This window comes from Rhea pennata, chromosome 21 (genome assembly GCF_028389875.1).
Source record: "Rhea pennata isolate bPtePen1 chromosome 21, bPtePen1.pri, whole genome shotgun sequence".
In the NCBI taxonomy this organism is placed as follows: Eukaryota; Metazoa; Chordata; class Aves; order Rheiformes; family Rheidae; genus Rhea; species Rhea pennata.
In genome coordinates, this window is record NC_084683.1 from 2514292 (window position 1) to 2535651 (window position 21360).

The 21360-nt window shown below is 54.1% G+C and overlaps 1 pseudogene; it reads right to left on the bottom strand.

Moving 5' to 3' along the window:
* Positions 1–3341: 3341 nt before the first annotated feature.
* The window catches only part of LOC134149703 (capping protein, Arp2/3 and myosin-I linker protein 2-like), a 266237-nt pseudogene continuing 248218 nt past the window's right edge, over positions 3342–21360 (bottom strand).

Below are 21360 nucleotides of genomic sequence, written 5' to 3' on the forward strand. Positions count from 1 at the left end.
AAGCAACCGCCAAAGCCACACAATCTCATTGGGAAACAACAATCGCTGTCTTGGGACTTCCTGAGGTCATCAAAACAGACAATGGAGCCGCATTTGTTGCTCATAGTTCCCGGGAGTGGGCCAACAAATGGGGCATCCAATTAAAACAGGGAATTCCATATAACAGCCAAGGTCAGGCCATAGTCGAACGTACCCATCAAGTTCTGAAGCAACGCTTACGGGCGCTTGGGGAGGGGGACGGATTGGGCATAGGTGGGAAGCGTGTCCCCTTACCCCTCCAGGCCAACCTTTTAGCTCGCGCACTATTTGGCCTGAATCATTTTGTGCGCGGGGAAAATCGAAATGCTCCGGTCGACAAACATTGGGCCAAGGCAGCGGTGGAAGACGGCCCTCCAGTCAGGGTTCGAGATCCTGAGTCAGGGGTCTGGGAGGATGGTTGGACCTTTATAACAGGAGGAAGAGGATACGCGGCGATCCGCAAGGGAGAGGCAATACGCTGGGTACCAGCGCGGTGGATACGTCCTGATGTCCATCAATAATACTCACCTTAGTTCTCAAGTGTCTTTTGCAGGTTCCGTAAGGAGGAAATACGTTCTTGTGACCGGCTGATATCATGAGAGCAGCGTCGTGGGAAAGAGAATGATGCCGAGTTCACAAGGATTGGGAGTTGCTATGCACGCTTAGCTTTGCTTTAGGGCTTTCACACTGGCTTGAGAATTACAAGGCTGCAGCCCGCTTACAGCACTGGCATCCCTGGCCTTGCCGCATGTGTATGCAGCTTGCGGCGTACAATTAATGAGTTACGGCGTCCTCACTCTGGGTATCAATGTCTCCTGATGATTCAAGAAACAACGACTGTATTGTAGCATGGAGAGGGGGACTTGTGGTAGGCGACACGGGGCGCTGCGGAAGATTACGGGATGTGACGTCCTGACGAGGCAGGGTTAAGACAGGAAAAGACAGTGCGAGCGCGTATATAAAGAATTATAACGACGCAATAAATGCCATTTGCTGCATCCTCCCTAGGGAGTCAGTGTGGTGTGGCCCAGGGGTGGGCGGGGTTGCGGGCTCCTGACCTCACCCTAACTCTGGGTATTGTTGCGACGGCAACAGAAGACCTGGGACCGAGTGAAGGAGAGATCCCTGACTTTCTCTCTGCTTGTCAAGGGGTCTTGGGACGTGTGGAGATGTGGTGTTTCTTTTGTGGCTGATCACCCATGGGAAGGCAAGCCAAACTCTGATTCCAGGCTCACTGTCCCTTTCCCTTTTGCAGTATGTGAAGGAGAAGCCGGTCCAGTACAGATATGAGGCCCCATCACCTGAGCTCTGTGAACAAAAAAGATCCGTAAGGTCAGTGCAATGATGGGCATGTTCAGCCAGGTCTCATCCATAGCCCTGAGTGGAGCCAGCTGTGCCTGTTCTCCAGGCGTAGTTAGCTACTGCTGCACTAGCTCTAGGGCTGCTGGCCCTGTGCCACCTGGACACTGCTGTTTACATCTCAGGATACAGTCCCCTTGGAGACTCCTGCACTGGGTCCCTGCATCTTTGTTGGACCTTGAACTCTGACTTACCCTTCACAGCAGAACAGAGACCTACTGTGTCCTCTGACCAGACAGACCACTGCATGCAGCAGACAACTTCATGTGCCCACTTCCCTGGCACAATGTTGCCAGCTGAGTCCCTTCTCACCCGGGCTCACATTTTGATTTTGCAGGATCTCAAAGGCAATGCTGAAGTGGGCCTGCTGGATCCTTATGGACAGGGAGGTGGAGTCCTGAGCCAAGACGTTGTGGAGCCTGAGTACGCTACAAGTGGCCTCTTGTCTTGTTTACTGGTTCATCAAAACAAACTGTAGAACTGTGTGGGAAAAGCAATTGGGGTGGGGGGGGAGGGGAGACATGACCAGCGGCCTTGTCCCCAAGGGAACAGCTGAATGGTGTTGACCTGGTTTTGGAGACCCAGGCTCTACAGATGCTGGGGACATGACCTGTTAGAGGTTAGCACCATCATTTTGGGAAGGGGAAAGGAGATATGAAACAGTGCTACTGGTGAGTGACCCAGTGCACAGCCTGTGTATGAGCTAGCCTCCTTTTCCCACCTCCTTGGCACGCTGCTCCTTTGTGGAATTATCACAGCCTAGTACAAGTGATCTGGCCTATCCAGCAGGAAGGGGACTTGTTCTGATCCCACTGTAGTATAGGCAGCAGTGATGGCAAAGATGCAGCCTAGAGGCCCTGCAATGTGATCCCCCTTCTGAAGTCAGTGCGGTAGTTTGGAGGTTTATTGATTGCTTTGGGTAGGGTCCTGTGCTGTTCATTACAAAATAGCCTTCAGAGTTATGCTGTGGGGATTAAAAATAAAAAGCATATATTTTTTAAATACACAGCTCTTGTATAAAAAAAAAGGTGGTGGTGGAGAGGGGAAGCAAGTATCTTTCTTCTTGTGGTAAACATCAGTGTAAGTAATGCATTTGGTCCAGAGGTGGAGTGGAGGTGATCTGCTCACAGTTGACACAGGAGAAAGCCACATGCTTTTGGGGGTAGTGCCGGTGACAGCTGGAGAGCTGCAGGGATGGAGAGGCAGACATGGCTGTGAGTTCTGAAAGGCTGGATCACTCATAGTAGCAACTACAGAGCTGCATTTTGAAATGTGATGGTTCCTGTTCCCTCTGATACAAATCTGGGTTTTGAGGTGATGGAGAAAGTGATAGCCCCTGTGAGTTGAGGAGTGGAGCTGGGAGCAGGGGGGCTGGTATGCCTGCTGACAGGACTCTAGTAACACTGTTAACAATGTCTCGGCTGACATGCACAGCTGGGTTGTTTGTACTTCTGCTGCCTGCTCTGCCCCTTGATCCATTCCTAAGATTGTCAGCTTTCCCTATTACCATCCACAGCCCACAGGCGTGTCAGCAGAGGCAGTCCATGGAAGGCGATACTGCTTGGCATGTCTCTGCTGTGTTGGTCATCTGCTCTTCAGATGGGCTCCAGCCTGGCCCGGTGCTGGGGAGACTGTGCCCTGCTTACGCTGTGTGCTGCCCCAGGCAGTGGGCAGAGAAGCAGCTGCAAGTTTGTGCCCTTCTGAGAACTGCTCATGGCCTGGCTTTTGGTTCAGCTTGGCCAGCGGCCCCAGCCCCTCTGTGATGAGGCCCCAACCAGGCTGTCCCTGCAGCAAAAAGTGGCTCTGTTACCTTTGTAACAGCTGTTGGAGGAAAAAGTGAGGCTGGCTGGCCCCTCAGCTGTGTCCACACTAATCTGACATGGAAGCAAGGTGCGGAGCATGCCTGGGGTACTTTGCGCCCTTTCCCTCTGCTCCATGCCCAGGCTGTGTTGCTAATCACACTGTCACTCTGCGCTTGCTTGCAGGGTTTTATTGGAAACAGTGCAGCAGCATGCAGGGGCTCGCTGTCCCAGGGCTGGCTCCCCCTGGCCCAGCACTGTACTTCTTTGGTCTAGGGTTGAGTCTTGTGCATTCACAACAGCTTGTGGCTGGTCTTCTTTTGCTTCTGCTCCAGGCTGCAGCTCCTCTGGTGTGTCCCCAGTGCTGGGCTGGTCCTGCATCACAGCATCTGGAAAAGCCACAAATACTGGTGTTAGTGTGGAACAAGCCATCACTGCCATCACACTTACTTTAGGAAAGGGCAAGGCAGCTCAGAGTCTCCTGTCACCCAGCCTTACCCATGCTATCCAAGGATGGGCTGGGCTCGCTGGTCACCTCTGGGTCCGCAAGGGAGTTGCGTTTGTTCCTCCGTTTCAGCACAGGTGACCGCCGCAGACGAAGGGGGATCATTACATCTGGAGGAAACAAAGCGCGGCATTACGTAAGCTGGCTATGTGGTTGGAGTGGCCTGGCTTGAGCTTGATGGTGAAGCCGGGAGCTGAGAGCACTAGTGTCATGAGAGCAGTTTTCTGGATGTGGCCGCAATGAATGTGGCTCCGACAGTGTGTTGTAGGAAGCACTGTGAAAGGGAAAAGGGGATGGATGGACTTTTGGGGCTTTTGCCCTGCTCTGTTGATCTGTTCAGGGAAGGCGCTGGAGGCCATGTTCCCATGTGCGTTGCTGTTGTGTCACCTGCATCCCAAAGTAAGCTCAGCACTTTGGGGCTGCACCAGAGGGCAAGTGTTTGTGCTGCCAGGGTGAAGCCATCCCCTCCCTCCTGTTGTCTTCCTGTCTGTCCCACGGATGAGCCAGGGCAGTAGGGCTTTTGCTAGGCCTTTGTCATGGGCTGTGCCTGTCTGGCTGAGTCATCCTCAGCTGCTGAGTGCTTTATTGAATGGGAGTGATGAGCACCTCCTCTACCCTGAGACAAACCCAGCTGCGCAGCCTGTGGTCTTCAGGGCTGGGTGCTTCTGTTCCCCAGCACCTGGGGCTCCTGCTCTGGCCTTGACTTACGCTCCAGCTCCATCAGGCTCTCTGATTCCCTGAGCTGGTCCTCGTGGATGGAGACAGCTCTGCGGTTGGTCCCACTTGGCACAACTGGCCCCGGAGTCAGGTGGTTGTCTGGGAAAGCCAGGGGGAACTGCTGGCCGGGGAGATGGTCCCTGCCGCAGGCATGTCCTGCGACGCCTCCCCAGCAGCCCTGTCAGGGTGTCCTGGGAGAGCCTATGGGGCACATCAGGGCCAGGCAGAGAAGGGAACCAGCATTTTTAGGTTTTGAATCCATTTCCTCCCTAGAGGAGGATGGCTCAAGGCTCAATTTTCAGCTGGCCTCCATCGCCAAATTCCCACAGCACTGGCTGCCTCTGCTGTGAATGGACTAGCCCCTCTTTACGGTCCTTTCTGCAGCTTGTACGCCCATACCTTCAGCATCAGCAGGTGCTGGCAGGCTGGGTGGAGTGGTGCTGGTGCCTGACTCCCCATAGTGGCTGACCCTCTGCAGCAGTGCTGTTGGTGTGCTCCTCCCAAGCCGTGGCAGGCTGCTGCTCCATCCCTCTCGGCCTGCTGGCTCCAGCTGCCTGCTCTGTTTGGGGATGGGGAGGGAGTGCCGGGGCAGGTCTGAGCTCTTCCCCTTCAGCTCTGTGTTCAGCTGCTTCCCCAGAACTTTCCAGGCTGGCCTGGGAGCAGCAGAACCTATGCTGGCCTCCATCATGTTGGCCGGGCTGCTCCGTAAGGATGTGTCTGTGGGAAAGGCAGGGCAGAGCCATGGATATCCCACATGTAGGGTTTTCCCCCAGAGTCTGGCTCTGAGGAGGGCCGGGCAGCTCTAAAGTGCTGGCTGTCAGCCTGCACCTACCCAAGGGACACAGGACATAGGTGGGCTTTGGTCCCCAGGGCCAGCAGCAGGCCAGCAGCTTGGGCTGATGTCTCTGTCCTTGTATGCAACAAAGGGAGAATGGCTGGATTTCCTTCTGCTACGGCCAGATCAGTACCCTGAGCAGGGTGTCTGTGCCCACTGGCTGGAGCAGTGGTACATGTTGACTCAAATGTGCTGGCCCCATAGAGCGCTGCTGGATGTTAACAGTGGGAAAGACTTGACTCCCCCCACTGGCCAATCCTCTGCCCCTGGCAACTTGTGCACGTCCGCCTGTGCCCACAGCTGACCTACCTGTGGACATGGAGTGTGTGCGCGCCTTCAGGGAGGGTGGTGGTGAGTCTGCCGAGCTGTCCACAATGTCCCCTGCAAGCACAGGTCATTGGTCAGCAACAGTGTGCTGAGTGGGTCACCCCCATGCCATTAGCACCCAGTGAGGTGATTAAAGCACAGGGTAAAGCAGCCCTGAGTGAAACTGGTGATGGTTGGCCCAGTTCCTGCTAGCTGTGTGCCATGGGATGTGGGGACTGGCCTTGCCGTGAAACATGCATCCAGGAGCCCATGGGGTCCTAAGGATGCCCAGTTGTGCCACCCTCGGTGAGGGTCAGGGTGGAGGGAAGCGGGGGGCAGGATGCAGCACCTCACCATCTGAACCAGCTTTCTTGATCTCGCTGTCTTTGCTTTGCAAGGGAAAGAAATCTGGTGAGGTAGCGGTGGGATTGCAGCACCAGGGCTGATGGGCCTGTGACCAGCAGTGTGCTGCCAGGGCTTGAGGGGAGGAGTGTGCGTGGCATGGGTGCATGCTGGTGAAGAAGGTACAGATGGCTAGACACCCTCCATGATCCATTCGCTGCTTCCCTTGCAGAGGGTTAGGGGACAGAGGCTACGGGCAGTGATGACAGGCCTGTATGCTGTCAGGTCTGGCCTGGGCAGGGGAATGAGACTGGGGCCTGGGTCACCTTGTCCCATGGGCCACCATCTCCACCTCCCTGGGTGCAGGATGTGTCCCTAAAGAAGAGCCGATCCCACCTGCTGCTTCTTGCCCTCGGTGGCCAGGCCCTTTGTGACACCCATGCGGTGGAGTATGATGTGCACACGTTGCTCGAAGGAATTGGGAAGCTCCCCGTCATTCTTCTCCAGGTGCCTCTTCTGCAGGAAAGACACAGCCATGCCAGGATATGCGGTGAGAGAGGCAGCACTCCTCACAGGACCAGCAGCACCAACCTGATGGCCTGCTGAGTGCGTGGTCCCCCAACCCTAGTTGTACCCTATGGTTACTGAGGCAAGGACACAACCCAGTAGGGCCTGTCCCCAGTCATTGCTCACGGATCCCCACATCCCTGCGGTGTCCAGCCTGCTCTCCTCTCCCTCTCAGTCATGGGTGGGCTGCAGCCCTGTGCGCTGGTTCTGTCCCACAGTCCCTGATGGCATGCAGCCCCAGTACCATCAGCATCCTCAGATGCAGCAGCACCCAGCAGCCAAGTCGATGACAGTCATCCAAGGTGGTTTGCTGAGGACTGCCGTGGCAGTGCTTACCTTGTCGTGCCTGACCCCAAGTGTGTCCTCATCCTCCCCGGACAGCAGTATGAGTGACTGCGACTTGCCCTCCCATGAATACTTGGGCCTGATCCTGCAGGCAGAGTCAGGAGTCTGGCTGTGCTCAGGCTCTGCCTGGGGCTCGGCAGCGAGGCTCCCCTCCTCAGACTTGCTCAGTGGCTCTCCTGCCTTGCTGGGGGGCCATAAAATGTCACTGAGCACCGACCGTCTGCTTTTGGGGGCTGTGACACTGCCCTCAGGCTCCTTCTCACACCTTGAGCCCCGGCCGGACTTGGGCTTCTTGAATGCAAAACAGGTCCCAATTTTCTTCTTGAGGGTGCGAGAGCTTGAAGATGCCAGAAGGGCTGATCCAGGGCAGGTCCCCCGTGCTGTGGGGCTGGGGAGAGATGAGGCGTTGGGAAATGTTAGGTCAGGGCTGCCAAGGGGTTGTGTTTGACCCAAGGACCCAGTGCCAGCCCTGGATGCTGGGCTCAGCCAGCCTTGGGTAGACCTGGGGAAGCTCTCACAGCATGGTTCATCTAGACCCTGGTGGATCATTCCCTCCTTGTTGTGGGACAGACCCCCACAACTCTTACACAACTGTCCTCCCCCCAAAGCTTGTGGGAAGCCAGCCCAGCCTGCATCTCACCCAACAATTGCCTTCACAATGTCCTCCTGCCAGTTTGCCCTTGAAAATGCTCTCTGAGGCCAGGCAGAGCTCTGCCCTACCAGGTGCCTAGGGTAAGAAGTGCTGTGGTGCTGTTTTCCCAAGCATCCCTTTAGCACTTGGCCCTGACCTTGAGCCAGCAATGTTTGCATGGCAGTGTGGATTGCAGGTGGTGGTAGTCTGCAGAAACATGGTGCACCAGGGGACAGGAGCATGCTGGGGGTGCTGGCTGCTGGGCCAGCACTACTGAGAGGACTGTGGGCACCCCCTTTCACTTACAGCAAGTCCTCTGTGATGAGCTTCTTGGTGAAGAAGTACTCAAGGCCCTCATTCACACGGGTGATGCTCCTGTCCTCACTGTTCTCACAGGCCACAGGCTGCACCTGCAAGCTAGCACGGCCATCATCTGGGACCAGGCCTGAGCAGCAGGTGGACAGCAGTAGGTACATCTCCCTTACCCACCACCTCCTGGGAGGCCACACAGGCAGGCAAAATTATACACCATGCATGCATACGTACATATGCGTCGTATACAGGCATATCCTGTCCCATGCATGTGCACGTGCAGACCTCTCTGCTATGCTGGGAGGAGGCTTGTGGATGCCAGTGCAAGAAAGGACCTGGAAACCCTTTGGGCTGGATGGGCTGGCACCTCCACAGACCAGGACGTCCCCTTCCCTGTTCCACACATCTGGCCTTAAAGCCAAATTAGGATGTTATCACACTGTGATCCAGCCAGGATCCCATGATGACTTGGCACGTCACCATTTTGTCAGGATCCCTAGATCTCCTTAGCTTATTACCAGCCTTTCACCTCACCTGAACAGCCACTGCAATTCCCCTGCAGTGGCCTCCTTGGCCCAGCATTGCCCTCCTCTGTTGCATCACACCAGGACCCCCGCTGTGGTGCGCTGCCGTGTGCTGGGCACTCATACTCCTGCTCAGTACTTTGGAGAAGGTCTGGTGCCCATGTGCTCTCTCTCTCTAGCTCTCTACCCATAAGTGCCTGTGTTGCAGGATGCCCATATGGCTCCACAGTACCTTTCCAACCCTCCCTGGGGGCACGTTGTGGCAGATCCTGCCTTTGCTCACCTTGTGGGCACTGAGCATCAGCAAGGACAGCCCCAGCCCGATGTCAGAACCAACTCTCGCAAATGATCTCCTATAGCTGGGTCAGTTGTTTGTATGCTGTCCTAGACTCTTGAGCCATGTGGAGAGGAAGACTTTGGCAGGAAGGTTCCTTGCTTTGAGAACCAAGGAATGGACACTTACACTCCCTGCTCCTGATGAAGCAAGTGGCTGGAGGCCTAGGAGAGAATGGCTCTGCAGTCAGCCCTCAGCGCAGTGCAGGCTGCATCCATCCATCCATCCATACCACCAGGAGGCAAGGATAAAGGTTAGGATATATGGCTGCTCAGAAGGGGTGGCCAGGCTTTGAGAGAGAAGCTGGGCATCATGAGGTAACCAACTCCCCCATGGAGCAGAAGCTGTGGATGCTGACTGCAGGCATCAAGGTGTGAGCTTTTAGGTCCGGAAAACCCACACCCAAGGGAGTCCGTGCTCAACAGTCCATGAGGAAGGGGCAAAGTATCCTATGGGGTGTCCTGCACAGCCTACGCCTGCCTGCGAGCCATGCAGCTGGGCACTCAGGGCTTGTTTCATGTCCTGTCATCTGCACAAAGAGCCTAGTACTCATCCTCACTGGTTTTCCCCTGTTGAGTCCAACTCCAACCAACTCAAAGCACTGCTGTGGTTCAGACAAAGATCAACCACTTTGTGTCCAAGCCTGGACCATGTCCATGTCTATACCATGGCCTGACCTTCCTTTAGAATCGTGGCATCTGCCAAGCTCTGGCACAGGGCATGAGATTGGTGGCTTCCAACTGACAAGAGGAAAGCACTTCTCGGTCGGTGACATTTCAGTCCATAATGACTTTTCATTACAGCTGGATTTATGCCTCTCAGGATCCATTCCAGCAGTCCAATATCCGCTTTGCCTGTCACATTGCATCCATCAAAGCCTGCCCTCACCAAACACACAGACAATGTTTGGCAGAACATTGCCTATCTGGAACAGCTTGATGGAGTGGGCAGGCAGGCTCCAACAACAGGGCCTGACCGGATAAGCATCACCATGGACATGCATGCCGTGGCCTTCCAGCAGATGGCAGGACCATTATGTCATGATGGCAGGGAGACAAGGGACAAGCTGGACCACCTGACACAGTGCCCCCATGATTTGTTTCTCCAGAGCACTCCCAACCCTTCTGCACTTGCTTTAGGTGTGTGGTGGGGGGCTGCCCCCCAAGGGCCTTCTAAAGGTGGGTGAAGGAGCAGAGATTGATTAGACAGCAGTCAAAGTGCTTCCAGCCTTTCCAAAGCACCCCACCACAGCACACATTGACCTCCCTCCAGCCCCTGCCTCAGCACCACCCATCTCTCCCAGGCCTGGTCTTCTCCATGGATGCTGGCCCAATTGCATCCAAAAGTTACTTTTTGCTTGCAGAGCAGTCTGAGGCACTGCAAACACATCCAGTAGGTTATGAGAATCACTCCCTGTACATTCATATTGCAGGTGTGGGAAAGCTCTGGGGTTAAATCCAGCCATGCCAAGGCCAGCAGAGCCCTGGAGCCAATCCTCCACTGACGGCTTCAGCAATTTGCACAGTTCTGCCAAGGGCCATGATAGTTGCGTTCACATTTTGCTACCAGTGTTTTGGGGCTGATCCAGAAAAGAATTTTTGAATCTTGAGAGAAAATTCATCGCAGATGGACAGAGGGAGATGGAGACGTTCATGAACAGATCAGCCCTCTGCACACAATGTTTTTTTTTTTCCTGCCTGTGTCTCAGGTCTCACAGTTCTGCAGAATGCCAAATTCATCAGGAGGAAAAGGAAAGACTCCTCCGGTCTCCCAAAACCACTGCCTATTCTCTCAACTCCCCCCACCTCAAAGGTGCACACAGTAGCAGCTGGAGTGCAGTATCATAAATCAGCTGCACTCTGCCCATCTCATGTTCCTGCCTTGCAATAAATGCTGACTAAGAGAATTCATCCCATTGGGGGAGGGGGAAATAAAAAACCCACAAGCCTTCCCTCCTCCTACCCCACAAACTGCCTGGTTGGAAAAGAAAACAAAACAAGTCTTACATTTGGCTTGCTTGGAGGCTGCTTGTGCCTGCGGTTGGGCTGGGGCCTGGCTTTGGTGCAATGCTCCCCTTCGATTGGTAGGTCCATAAGGGATTCGGCAGATGTGGGCTGCGTGCAAGGGAGCAAGCTGCTTGCAGGCTCAGCATCCTTTGTGGAGGCAGAGCATGCCTTTGGCGCGGCGGGGCTGAGTGACAGCGGCGCCCGGTGTGCTCAGAGCCCGCTTGCGTCCCTGCTTGCCTGTAGCTCCAGCTCCGAGAGACCTGCGAGGGCAAGAGGCCCAGGCTGAGAACAGGCCCTGAGGCCGGCACCTCGGCTAAACCCCATGCAGACCTCCCCACCGTGGCAGCCTTAGCCTGCGTGCAGTGGTGGTGGAGGTTTAGCAGCGCTGCGCCGTGGTGCTTGCTGCACCACGGAAAGGGAAGGGGAGGGGAGCAGAGCCAGGCAGCTGCTCCACAGCTTGTGCGAATGCTGCTGATGGTGAGGAGAGCTTGCACGTCAGCCTTGGGCAACAGCTTTGCAGCTCATTTGATGCCAGATCCTGCTATTCTCACAACGGAACGAGGTCTCCAAGGAGGTTTTTGCACCTAGCTGGCAAAGCTGAGAGCGTGGGATGCTGTGGGGGAGTGACGCAAGTGGTTTCCTGCAGACAAGTCCAAAGACACACACCAAACCCCTCACAGGCCTACACCGAGGCAGCGGGAGAGCAGCACGGGCTACACCAGGCCTGGCCCAGCTTGCAGGAAGGACTAGGAGCTACCAAAGGTGTACTTTGTTTTGCAGCATACACAGCACAGCTATGATGGATGAGGATAAGGCTAGGCTCAGCAGATTTCAAGGGTCCTCTGCATCTAGGGCAGGCACAGGGATAGCTGGATGTGAGGCACTCAGGTCTAGTATGAACTCTGCTTCTGCTGAAGCCTGGGATCTCAATGCCAACAAGCATCACTGCCAAAGTCCCCAAAGAGAAAAGTCACTACAAGGCTAGTCATTTTCCTCGGGCCTCCTCAGATCCAGTAGTTCCCAGCCAACCTGGGCACACAGAGCTTTGTGGGATAAAACCAGCTGCAGAAAAGCCCAGGACAATTCAGCACTGCTCTCTCTGGGCAGCCACCCTGTAGGTTTGTCTGCAGCCCTAGGAACAGCCTCCGGCAAACCCTCCTCTGCCACATTGCAATCCTGAGGCCTTAAATCAGAGCCCCTGGATGTCAGCAATGCTCAGCCTTAGGAGTGGTCTCCAGCATGGTACAAGGAGATGTCCCTACTAGAGGCATGCTGCTTTGAAGCCTTCAGAGTCACCCACACACTTTCCATTCTCTCCTGAGGCAGCAGCGTATCTGGATCCCATCTAGCTCAAAACATCGGGCGACAAAAGGCCAGCTCTTCCCCACATTACTGTCAGAAGAGTGCCCTGAACAGTGGCCCCCACATAAATATCATATGCCTCTGGTGTGAGGTGTGAGCCCCCTGCCACTGCGATGCCCTTACAGGCATGCAAGCAGCCCACTGTTCCAGACCATAATGGATGTACACCAAAGCAGGGCACAGAAGCAGGGACGGCTGTGCAGCAGCCTTACTTCTCATGGTTGGCGTGGGCCGAATGCTCCTGAAATGTTTGTTTTTCCTCCGTAGAGCCATCTTGTGCTGCAGGGAGAGGAGGAGAAAGAGGCTGCTCACAAATTCAGCAATGTGCTCGCTGCCTGGCCACCAAGAGAATGGAGCCAAACAGAGGCCACCACAGGTAAGCACTGCCTGGGAGTCACCCACAGCCTCGATACTGGCTACCTTTGCTCTGCAAAACTGACTACGGTGAGCAGTGTCTTCCTGTCTTCGCCTTGGCAGTAAGACATAGCCAGCCTTGGTCCTGTGCCTGTTGCAACCCCTCTGACACCCCTAAATCCGTAGGGCTGCACCCTCTCTTGGTCTGGTTCATCTTCAGCACCTAACTAAACCATCCTAGGTGAGGGAATCATGTAGTGGTAGACTTGGGTCAGGCCTGATAGCTCCTAATGTCACTGACCCCTCTAGTAGCCCACTCATTAGCATAGCACAGCCGAGCAGGGAGTTGAGCCCTACCTCCTCCGCAGCAAAGCCTTTCTCAGCGATATCCAGAGGATTTCTGCCCCTCATTGGCACAGTGGCATCATCTTCAATGGACTCCAGCTGCAGTGATGGGAGGTCTAGACAGTGCTTGGAGAGGCTTTCTGCCTAAAATCATGAGGAAATGCTTAAATCATTCCCTTGGCTGAAGTGCACTTGACTGCGCTGTGTATGCTCTGCTGCTCCACTCCCTTCCAGTGCCTGGGATTTATGAGCGGATTTAGGCCTGATTAGCCAGCTGCCAGCCCTGGCCGTGCCTTGGTGGGGCTGCTCTGCTCCTGCCTCATCCAGAGAGCCCTGGTATGGGGGCAGCTGCTGCCCGGCTTCCTCCTGGCACCCACCCAACATTCTCTGCCATGGGGCAGCTCCTGGACCTCACTCTGGGTTGATGAGGAGCTGTATAGGGTTAATTCTGCCAGGACAACTGTGGGAGAGGATTACCTGGGAGGAAAGGCAGCCTGAATGGAAATTGTCCTGCTTTCTAGACAGCAAATCTGCAACCACTGTGTTGGCTGGTGCCTGGGCAATGCCAACATACACACCCATCCCACATCCCCATCATGACCCACAAGAGCAGCACCCTCTGGCACTCACCAACTTGCACTGAGCAACAGTCAGGTCTCCCAGCGTAGCATCCACAATGCAGTCAGCCACAGCTGCTGTGACAGATAGCTTGATTTCACTGGGACCAGAGAGAAGGTGTAAGAGCTAGCCCTGCTTCAGCCCAATAAGTGGGGTGGCCTGCATAGGTGTTTTCATTTTTGGTGGGAGACACGTGGGTAAGGAGCTGGGTGGCCACAGCCCCACAAGCCTTGAGCCTGGCTGCACCAGGAGCTGAACAGGCACAGGTGTCCCTGGAGTGCAACCTCTTTGTAGAGCCCTGCTAGGGAATTAGAGGCTCAGCCAGGGAATGGCCATGCTGCTGGAGACACATCACGGAGAACATGCCCAGGCAACTTGCTGGCCAGACATGTGCACCCATTCCTGCTCTCCATGCAGGAACCAGGACCTGGAGCAGGTGCTGGTCATGTCCTGGCAGGGATAGAGGATGCCAAGTACCTCCCCTCCAATGCTCAGGGCTCTCCTTTCTCAGCAGTGAGGATGTGCGTGCATGAGCATGATCCTCCTCCACCCAGGACTTCCCGGCTCCCCAGAGACTTGTAGCAGGGGGTGCGAGCTGGATCAGGTTGGGAAGCAAAGCCAAAAATGGGTAAACATGGCAGCCGGGTCCCTCTGCCCCACACTCTCCCTGGCAGCACAGCCACATGGGGTGACTCTGATCTTGAGCTGCCCCATGAGAGAGAGAGGCAGCTGTGCAGCAGCCCCTTAAATGTGCAGCTGAGCAAAAAGGGAAAAAGTCATGTCACCCACTTCACCTTGTTGAAGACATCAGTGACCATCCAGTCCAGGACAGAACCGAGGTTGAGGGGGTCCTGGAGATAGATGCGCTCTGACATGGCATTGACCAGCTGGTCCCTGACTCCCTTCTTCTGTACCATGGCCAGGCACAGGTTGTGCACTGTGTCCAATACGGCTTGCATAATCGCTTGCAGCAAATCCAGAATTTAGGGGTGGGAAAAAGGAATTTTGTGCATCTTTTCTATCAGAATTCAAATGTTTTCCTATTTGTCTCAGGAGATGTTGTGTACAGAAGGGACCTGAGTGATGGAAGGTGCACAGTACGTGCTCTGCTGGAGCATACTGTGTGTCAGGCTCAGAGCAGCTGTCATCCCTTTGGCAAGACAGTCCCTGCCTCTGGGGCTTTGTCACATCTTGGGCTGAGGCTGACAAGCATCCCATGCCACTGGTGGCTCCCTGCTTGCTGCAGTGGCTCCTAGCAGGCACCCACCTGGATTTCCTGGCCGCAGGCCTGTGACGCTTCCTCTGTGAGACATTCCATCTTATGCTGCAGCTTGCCGTTCTGGTACGGGGTGTTTCCTGCTTCATACAACAGAGGCAAAATCTGCAAGGGGTGGAGAGAAAGTGTGGATGAGCCTATAGCAAATTATCTTTCTTCTGCTTGGCCATGTATGGTAGGCTCAGTCCTGGTCCACAGCTGCCTTGTAGCAAAGCTCTCCTTGCATTAGCTGGGGACACCCAGGGATCTACCAGCCACACTGGGCTGAAGTTGCCCCCCCAACAGCCTCTCTGCATTCTTCTCCCTCTCGGTCATTCTCTGCACACTGCCCCCAGAGTCCATTAGCTCTCCTCTCGTTGTGCCCAGACAGTCTGCTCTCACACCGCTTATCTTTTCCTATCCCTTCCAGTATCTGTGCAGCATCAGCACTCTCTTCTTTAGTTAAATCTCTCTAGAGGCCTTCCCTAACCCAGGAAGCTGATGAGTAACCTCTTTCTCACCCTGTTGCAGGAATATGTACTCACCATGCACAACCATTTGTCCCCAACATTTGGAGAACAGCGCCAGGTCCCTGCAGAGCATCTTCACCATGGTATAGTCTCCAGGTGCTACCAGGAGACTTGGCAGTAAGTGGCAAAAGCCCCTCCTCTCCTTGTCTGCAGTAGCATCCCCCACCCTGTTAGGTCTCACTGTAGGCTGTAAAGTCAGTGCCACTATAGGCTGTAAAGTCAGTGCCAGCCCCTTGCAAGCAAACAGTTGTGATGGTCTGTATTTGAAGCAATTCTGTCCCCAAAACACCTGACGCAAATCCTTTCTGGTGCGGCCTCAAGGAAATTCTGGCCCCCAGCAGTCCTCTACATCTCCAGTCTCTAACAAACTGCTTGTAGATTTGTGCAAATTTTCCCTCCTGCTGGGATGGAGAGATGCAGTGTATCTCTTGGAAAAGCCCAGTGGAGCTGGGGAGGCACCATGGCTCTTGGCCTCGCCAGCTCATGTAGAGATATTTGGTACACAGGGACGAGGACATAGTGACAGGCTTGGGATAGGGGCACAGGCTCAGGTGTGTGGAGAGACCCACACCTCTCTCCTGCAACAGCAGCTGATGAGATAGTAAGTGGTAACACTGAGGAAGAAGATGCCCACTAGCTGGATTAAACAGTAACTAGGGGGTGGCCAAGAGACTTGAGGGGAAAAAAAAGAAAAAAAAAGTGGCAGCTTGAAAGGAAGTGTAGAAGAAGAAAGAAAATGTGTAATCAGGAGAGAGAAGTGGGAACAGCAGCAGTCTAACAGAGTCTAACACTGCCAGGAGTGGCCTCCACCAGTATCATGGCCTGATGGAACATTCTCCTCACCATGTTGTGGGAGGCTGCATCCAGCCAATGCAGCTAAGAGTATGGGGATCCCCAAGGAGGGACCCTCTGGAGGAACATGGGGAGGTTTATCACCAGTGTCGGCATCAGCAGATTGTAAGAAGCAGAATGGGTGAGCCCAAAGCCAGAGCATTCGCAGCTCCCAAAGAAGGGTGGTGCAAGCAGGGGAATCTCCTCTTTTGAAGAGGGAATGTGCTTATAGCCCACGGTTCCTGGGGAAGGTATGCACACAACTGTGTGTATCTATGTATGTGGATTAGACCATCTCGGGATTTGAAGGGGGCTCAGAAATTTGAAGCTGCTTTTTAACATTTTACAAGTGTTTAGTAATGTGATGTATATCTGTTGCATTTATGATATTGATCTTGAAAATTCACTGTTTGCTAGTTAAATGTCATTAATAAATCAATAAAGTGCTTGGCGTTGGATTTAAACCCCATGAATTGAACGTTTCTTTCCCACAACAGGAAGGCAAAGCAGAGGGAAGGTGACCGCAGTTTTCTGGGAGTGTGGCAGACTTACACTGATGGACAGGTTGGCGTTCCTGATGGCTTCCTCTGCAAAGAGGATGTCAGCTTCCACTTCCCTGCCCAGGCAGGAGCTCAGGATGTCAACATGCTTCTGCACGCTGAGGCAGATTTCGTTCACCATCTGGAGCATAGAGGAGATGCTGTCATGCACCAACGCCTGAGCAGCACTGTAAGTCTCTGTCCTTTCTGTGATTTCCCAGGAGAAGGACACATGGGTGCTGCTTGACTGAGCACTGGGAGCACATGCAGGTAATGCTCCACAAGGTCCTCCCTGACTAGTGACCAGGAATGCTGTACAGCAGGGAATTTCTTGCAAGCATGTGTTGAGCACATGAAGACAGCAGCATACTGTGAGGGGGGGGGAGGGGGATGAGCAGTCCCTAAATTCCTCAGCACCAAATTTGTGCGAAGCACAAGGATGAAGGCTGCTTGAGTACCTCAGCCTCCTTCCCTCCTGCCCAGTCCTGCTCTCTTCTCCATGGCCTGCTCTGTCCTGGCCTCAGAAAAAGTGAAAAGTGGTCTGTGCTGCTTGCAAGGATCAGTGTGAGGTGGGCAGAGGTCTGCTTTGATGTCCTGTGCTAGCCAAGATTACTCATGCTGGAGCAGAACAGCTGGCTGTAAAGCCAAACATGGTGGTTTCATGTACTTGCCTGTTCAGAAGAGGTGGTCAGGATGCCCTGCTCCAGCCAGAAGGTTTGTGTGGGCAGCATGTGTCGCATTTGGTTCCTTGTCAGGCAGGGCTGGATCTGCAGCATGTAAATAACCCCGTGAGGAGGCATCTTTGGCACCCTAGCCCATCTCCTCCAGACCCCAGCCCCACCCAGCCCCACCTTGTGCACGGCCTCCTCTGTTTTCTCAGGGTTGCTCCGATACACCTGCACCACATCATTCATTGGCAGGGGCATAGACTTGAGGGTGTAGTTCCTGTGAGGCAATGGCACAGGTGAGCATCAGGACAGTGGCACTACCAGCCCCTTTGCTGCAAGCAAGCATCTACATGGCATCTCCTGCCTTGCAGTGGCAGAGACCCTGGCACATCAGCCTCATGGTTTTATCTCCACCATGAAACACCTGCATGGGGAAAGCATTATCATGATGACAGGGCTTGTGGGGATGGCTAAGCTCGAGCAGATGAGTAAACTCCCCAGGGTCACAGTGGCCGCCTGTCTGTACTCTCTGGCCACTCAGACTGAGGCCCTCTCGACTCAAACCACTGGAGCCCCTATAGTGTTTTGCCTCCCTGTGCATCTGCATGGCCATGTATGAGACCCACAGTGGTGTCAGTAAATGAACATTTTTTTCCATCTTTTGTGGGCAGGAGGAAGCAGAGTGCCAGATCCCCACAAAAAACAACCTATGCCTGAGCAGATCACACTGTGCTGACCGTACGCTGACTTTGGTATGGTTCAGAGTGATAAAACTCTGTGCTCGGTTTGGATAGAGATTCTCAGCACTCCTGATGTAGGCTCTCAGCTCTGGTGGATACCACAGCTTAGGAGCAAGACTTTTCTCCTTGGCTGTAAAACTTGTCCCTCTTCCTCTTAAGCGCTCCATGGTGCTGGAAGGGGGAAACGTGGGCCACAGCCAGCCTTGGGGCTCTGAAGCAACAGAGATGACTAATGAAGATGATGTCAACAAGTGGGTTGTGGGTTGCTTTGCTAGCTGCAAGGCCAGGGCCGTGTAGTGACTACAGTGTATGGAAACTCCCCTAAGCACTGTTTCCAACCCACTGGCTCTGAGTGAGATACCCTTTCTGCATTTAGTGGGAAGAGGGCTTGGGGATGGTGATGTCCTGGTGCTAGAGTCTCTTGTGCATGGTGGTAGCAGGGCAGGTCAACCAAACAACCCCCTCTCTACCTCTCCAAGGCTTGAGCCACCTCCAGGAGTCCGTGGCCAGTTGTGTTGTTCCTGTCCCAAACCGCGGTCCTGCAAAGAGTACAAGAGTGAGTCCTCTCCAGACCAAAACAGTAGCCTATGTCAGCTCACCAAATGGGACACCAACCCACTCTCCAGCTAGGAACTGATAGCTGGCATAGAGGGCAGGTGTCTGGCTGCCAGGAACAGGCGGGGCCATAACAAGCTATGCCTGTCCTGCTAGGTGCCAGGAAGCCTCAGCCAAGCTGACCCCACAAACCAGGAGGCAGGGAAATGGGGTTAAAAATCTTAACCTCATGATTCAAAAGCTAAACTTTTCCCCTGCAGAGGGCTGCAAAGTAGCTGGATGTCTGGAGGGGATGCACAGCAGGGCAGTCTTACTCAGACAGGCATCACTCTTGCTGGCAGGGGCAGAAGTCCCACAGAGGAATGTCTGCAGCTGACAGACCTTTCCCAGCTCCCTCTCTCCACCAGAAACTTTTACCTTTCCTTTTCAGGAATAATTTGGTAAAAAAGTGACATTTTAGGGACAAGAAACTGCTCTCCGCCATCTCTTGCCTAGGGCACTGATAACAAAGCATGGATGAATAATGAGCACAAGGCTCCAGCTCCAGCACTCTGAACTTCATGGGAGCCTGGAAAATTGCTGGCAAGTGCTGGTGTGGAACTGCCATGCAGAGGAAGAGATTTAACTACTCTCCTGCCTTTCACATGTCCTGTGTCAGCACCAGCAGCTGACTGCCAAGAGAGATATGGTCACAGCATTCAGCTGCTTGCTGGGACTGGCAGGGTTGCATCTGTGGTCCCAAGGAGCCGCAATAAGCCTCTTTCAGTAATATCAGTATCATGAGGACTATTGTGTCAAGACCACCCGGCACAATGTGAGAAGGATGCCCTTCCCATGCTACCTGAGCTTTGTGTTGATTTGCAGGGCTTTGGCTAGCATCTTGGCACTGGTGTCTCCCATGGCATTGCCGCTGATGTCCAGAGCAATGAGACTGGTGTTACAGCCCAGGGCACTGAGCAGGACATTGGTTCCCAGCTTGAGGCGTGACTCAGCCACTGACAGAGACTGGAGAGTCTGGAAAGGGGAAGAGGAGGGAGAGATGTGTCTGTCATGCCAAATTGGACAGCATCCCTGGTGTGGAGTCTGCACAGAGCTCTAGGGTCATGGCGGTTGATGAGAGGCAGGGCACAGGCAGGATGGCTGGGGCAAGTAAGGGCCCCTGGTGCAGCAGGAGGTACCTACACAGTCATCCTCTTGGGTAATCTGGACAGTGAGGTGCAGGACATCCACCAGCCCATCTCTGCAGGAGAGGCAGATAGTTACACATGCATCCCAGCATCACTTCCCCCAGAACAGCAAGAACAGCTGGCAAAGCTCAATCCTTCTGCCTTTGCCCAAAACCACCACACATCTGTCAGCCTCCTTCCTGACTCCTACCTATGTTTCAAGAGGCTGTGACCTGTGTCTGTGATGCCTGCCCTCCAGCACAGACTGGGTCAGGAGCAGGTGACAGTCCCCCCATGAGTCCCTGGTATAGTAGAGCAAGCAGGCCTCTGAAGGAAGACGAGGCAATTCCTTGCATTCCCGATTGGCCCAAGGCTCAGATGGAGAGAGAGAGAGAAGTGAGGCAGATGCGTGGTGCTAGAGCAGCCACTGGCCTGAAGACAATGCCACAGGTTGCACTTACTTGGATTTGATGTTAAAGTTATTCCCCAAAGAGACATGCCTAATGGACTTGCTTCTGCCAATGGACAGCACCAGCATTACCATATCAGAGTCAAAACCTATGAGAGATGAGTGCAGCCATGAGACACCCAGTAGGATGCTCTGAGCAGTCCAGACCGCAAAAGCTGGACCAAGGTGATTGTGTGGCCCACAAAGGGCAACCCACAGACCTGCCATACTGCCCCAGCAGGCTGGCAGAGGGGAATCCCAGGCAGACCCTGAACGTCTTCATCCTCTTCATGGCTCTCCCACAGAGGGCAAAGACCTATTCATCTGCCCCTGAGAGGGCAGGTAAAACCAGGGGCTGAGAGGAGTCTCACCCAGCAAATAAATATCCCCTGTGAGAGTCTTGCGATCTGGAACTAGGGTGGCAAGGCTGTGCTGAGCTGCAGGGAGCACTTACGGGGCTACAGAGGAATTGCTTTCTGCTGCCTTCCCCCCTCAGCCCTGTCCCAGAATGCACCCAGACATCCTTCCTGTAGTTAGGGCCTGTACCCCCATTCTCATGACTAGAGCTTTCCCAGGAAAATTCAGCAAGCAAAGGTTATATCCTATCAACAGCAAAACACAGAGTATCCCCATACTCCCACTCTGGTGATCCCCAGAAACTGGGAAGGAGGTCAGCAGGACTCCAAGGGACTGGTGAACCCCAATGCCTACAGAGGAGGTCAGCGGGTTCCCAAGTGGCTAGAGTGTGGCTTATGGCCCTGCTGCTGCACATGTGTCTGGGCAGGGACCTCTCACCCCATTACTCCACCGTCCCAGGGCAAGGGGCACCCAAGACCTACCAGGCAAAGTCCAAGACAACATAACTCCAAGAGGAGTTTTCTCCAGCCCACTGCCACAGATTTGTCCTTGACTGCCTTTGCACACACGGAGTGATGGAGCTGTGGCCAGGGAAGGGCCCTCCCTGGCATCGTCATCCTCCTTGCAACCCCCATCCAACAAAGCAGAGAAATCAGTGGCATGCCAATATGCTATAAGAGTCCTTGATCTTTGCAAAACAGGTACTGCATTGGCTGTGGCCAATGTTTTAGGGGCATCTGTCTTCCCCTCTCCTTTTTTTAATTTTTAACTGGAGCACAATGGAGCAAACAATTGCTGTTATTAAGTGAACTCTGCAAAGTCTGCGGTGCTGAGATATTAGCTGGAGGACTACTGGACTGCATGCAGCTCTTAGGCGCTCACTATCCCTCCAGCACAGAGTTTCTATTTGGGGAAAAACAAAATAAAACTACATTTTGGAAAAAATTGGCTAGAGATTTTTGGAAGGCAGCAAGTTTTTGGAGCATTTGTGA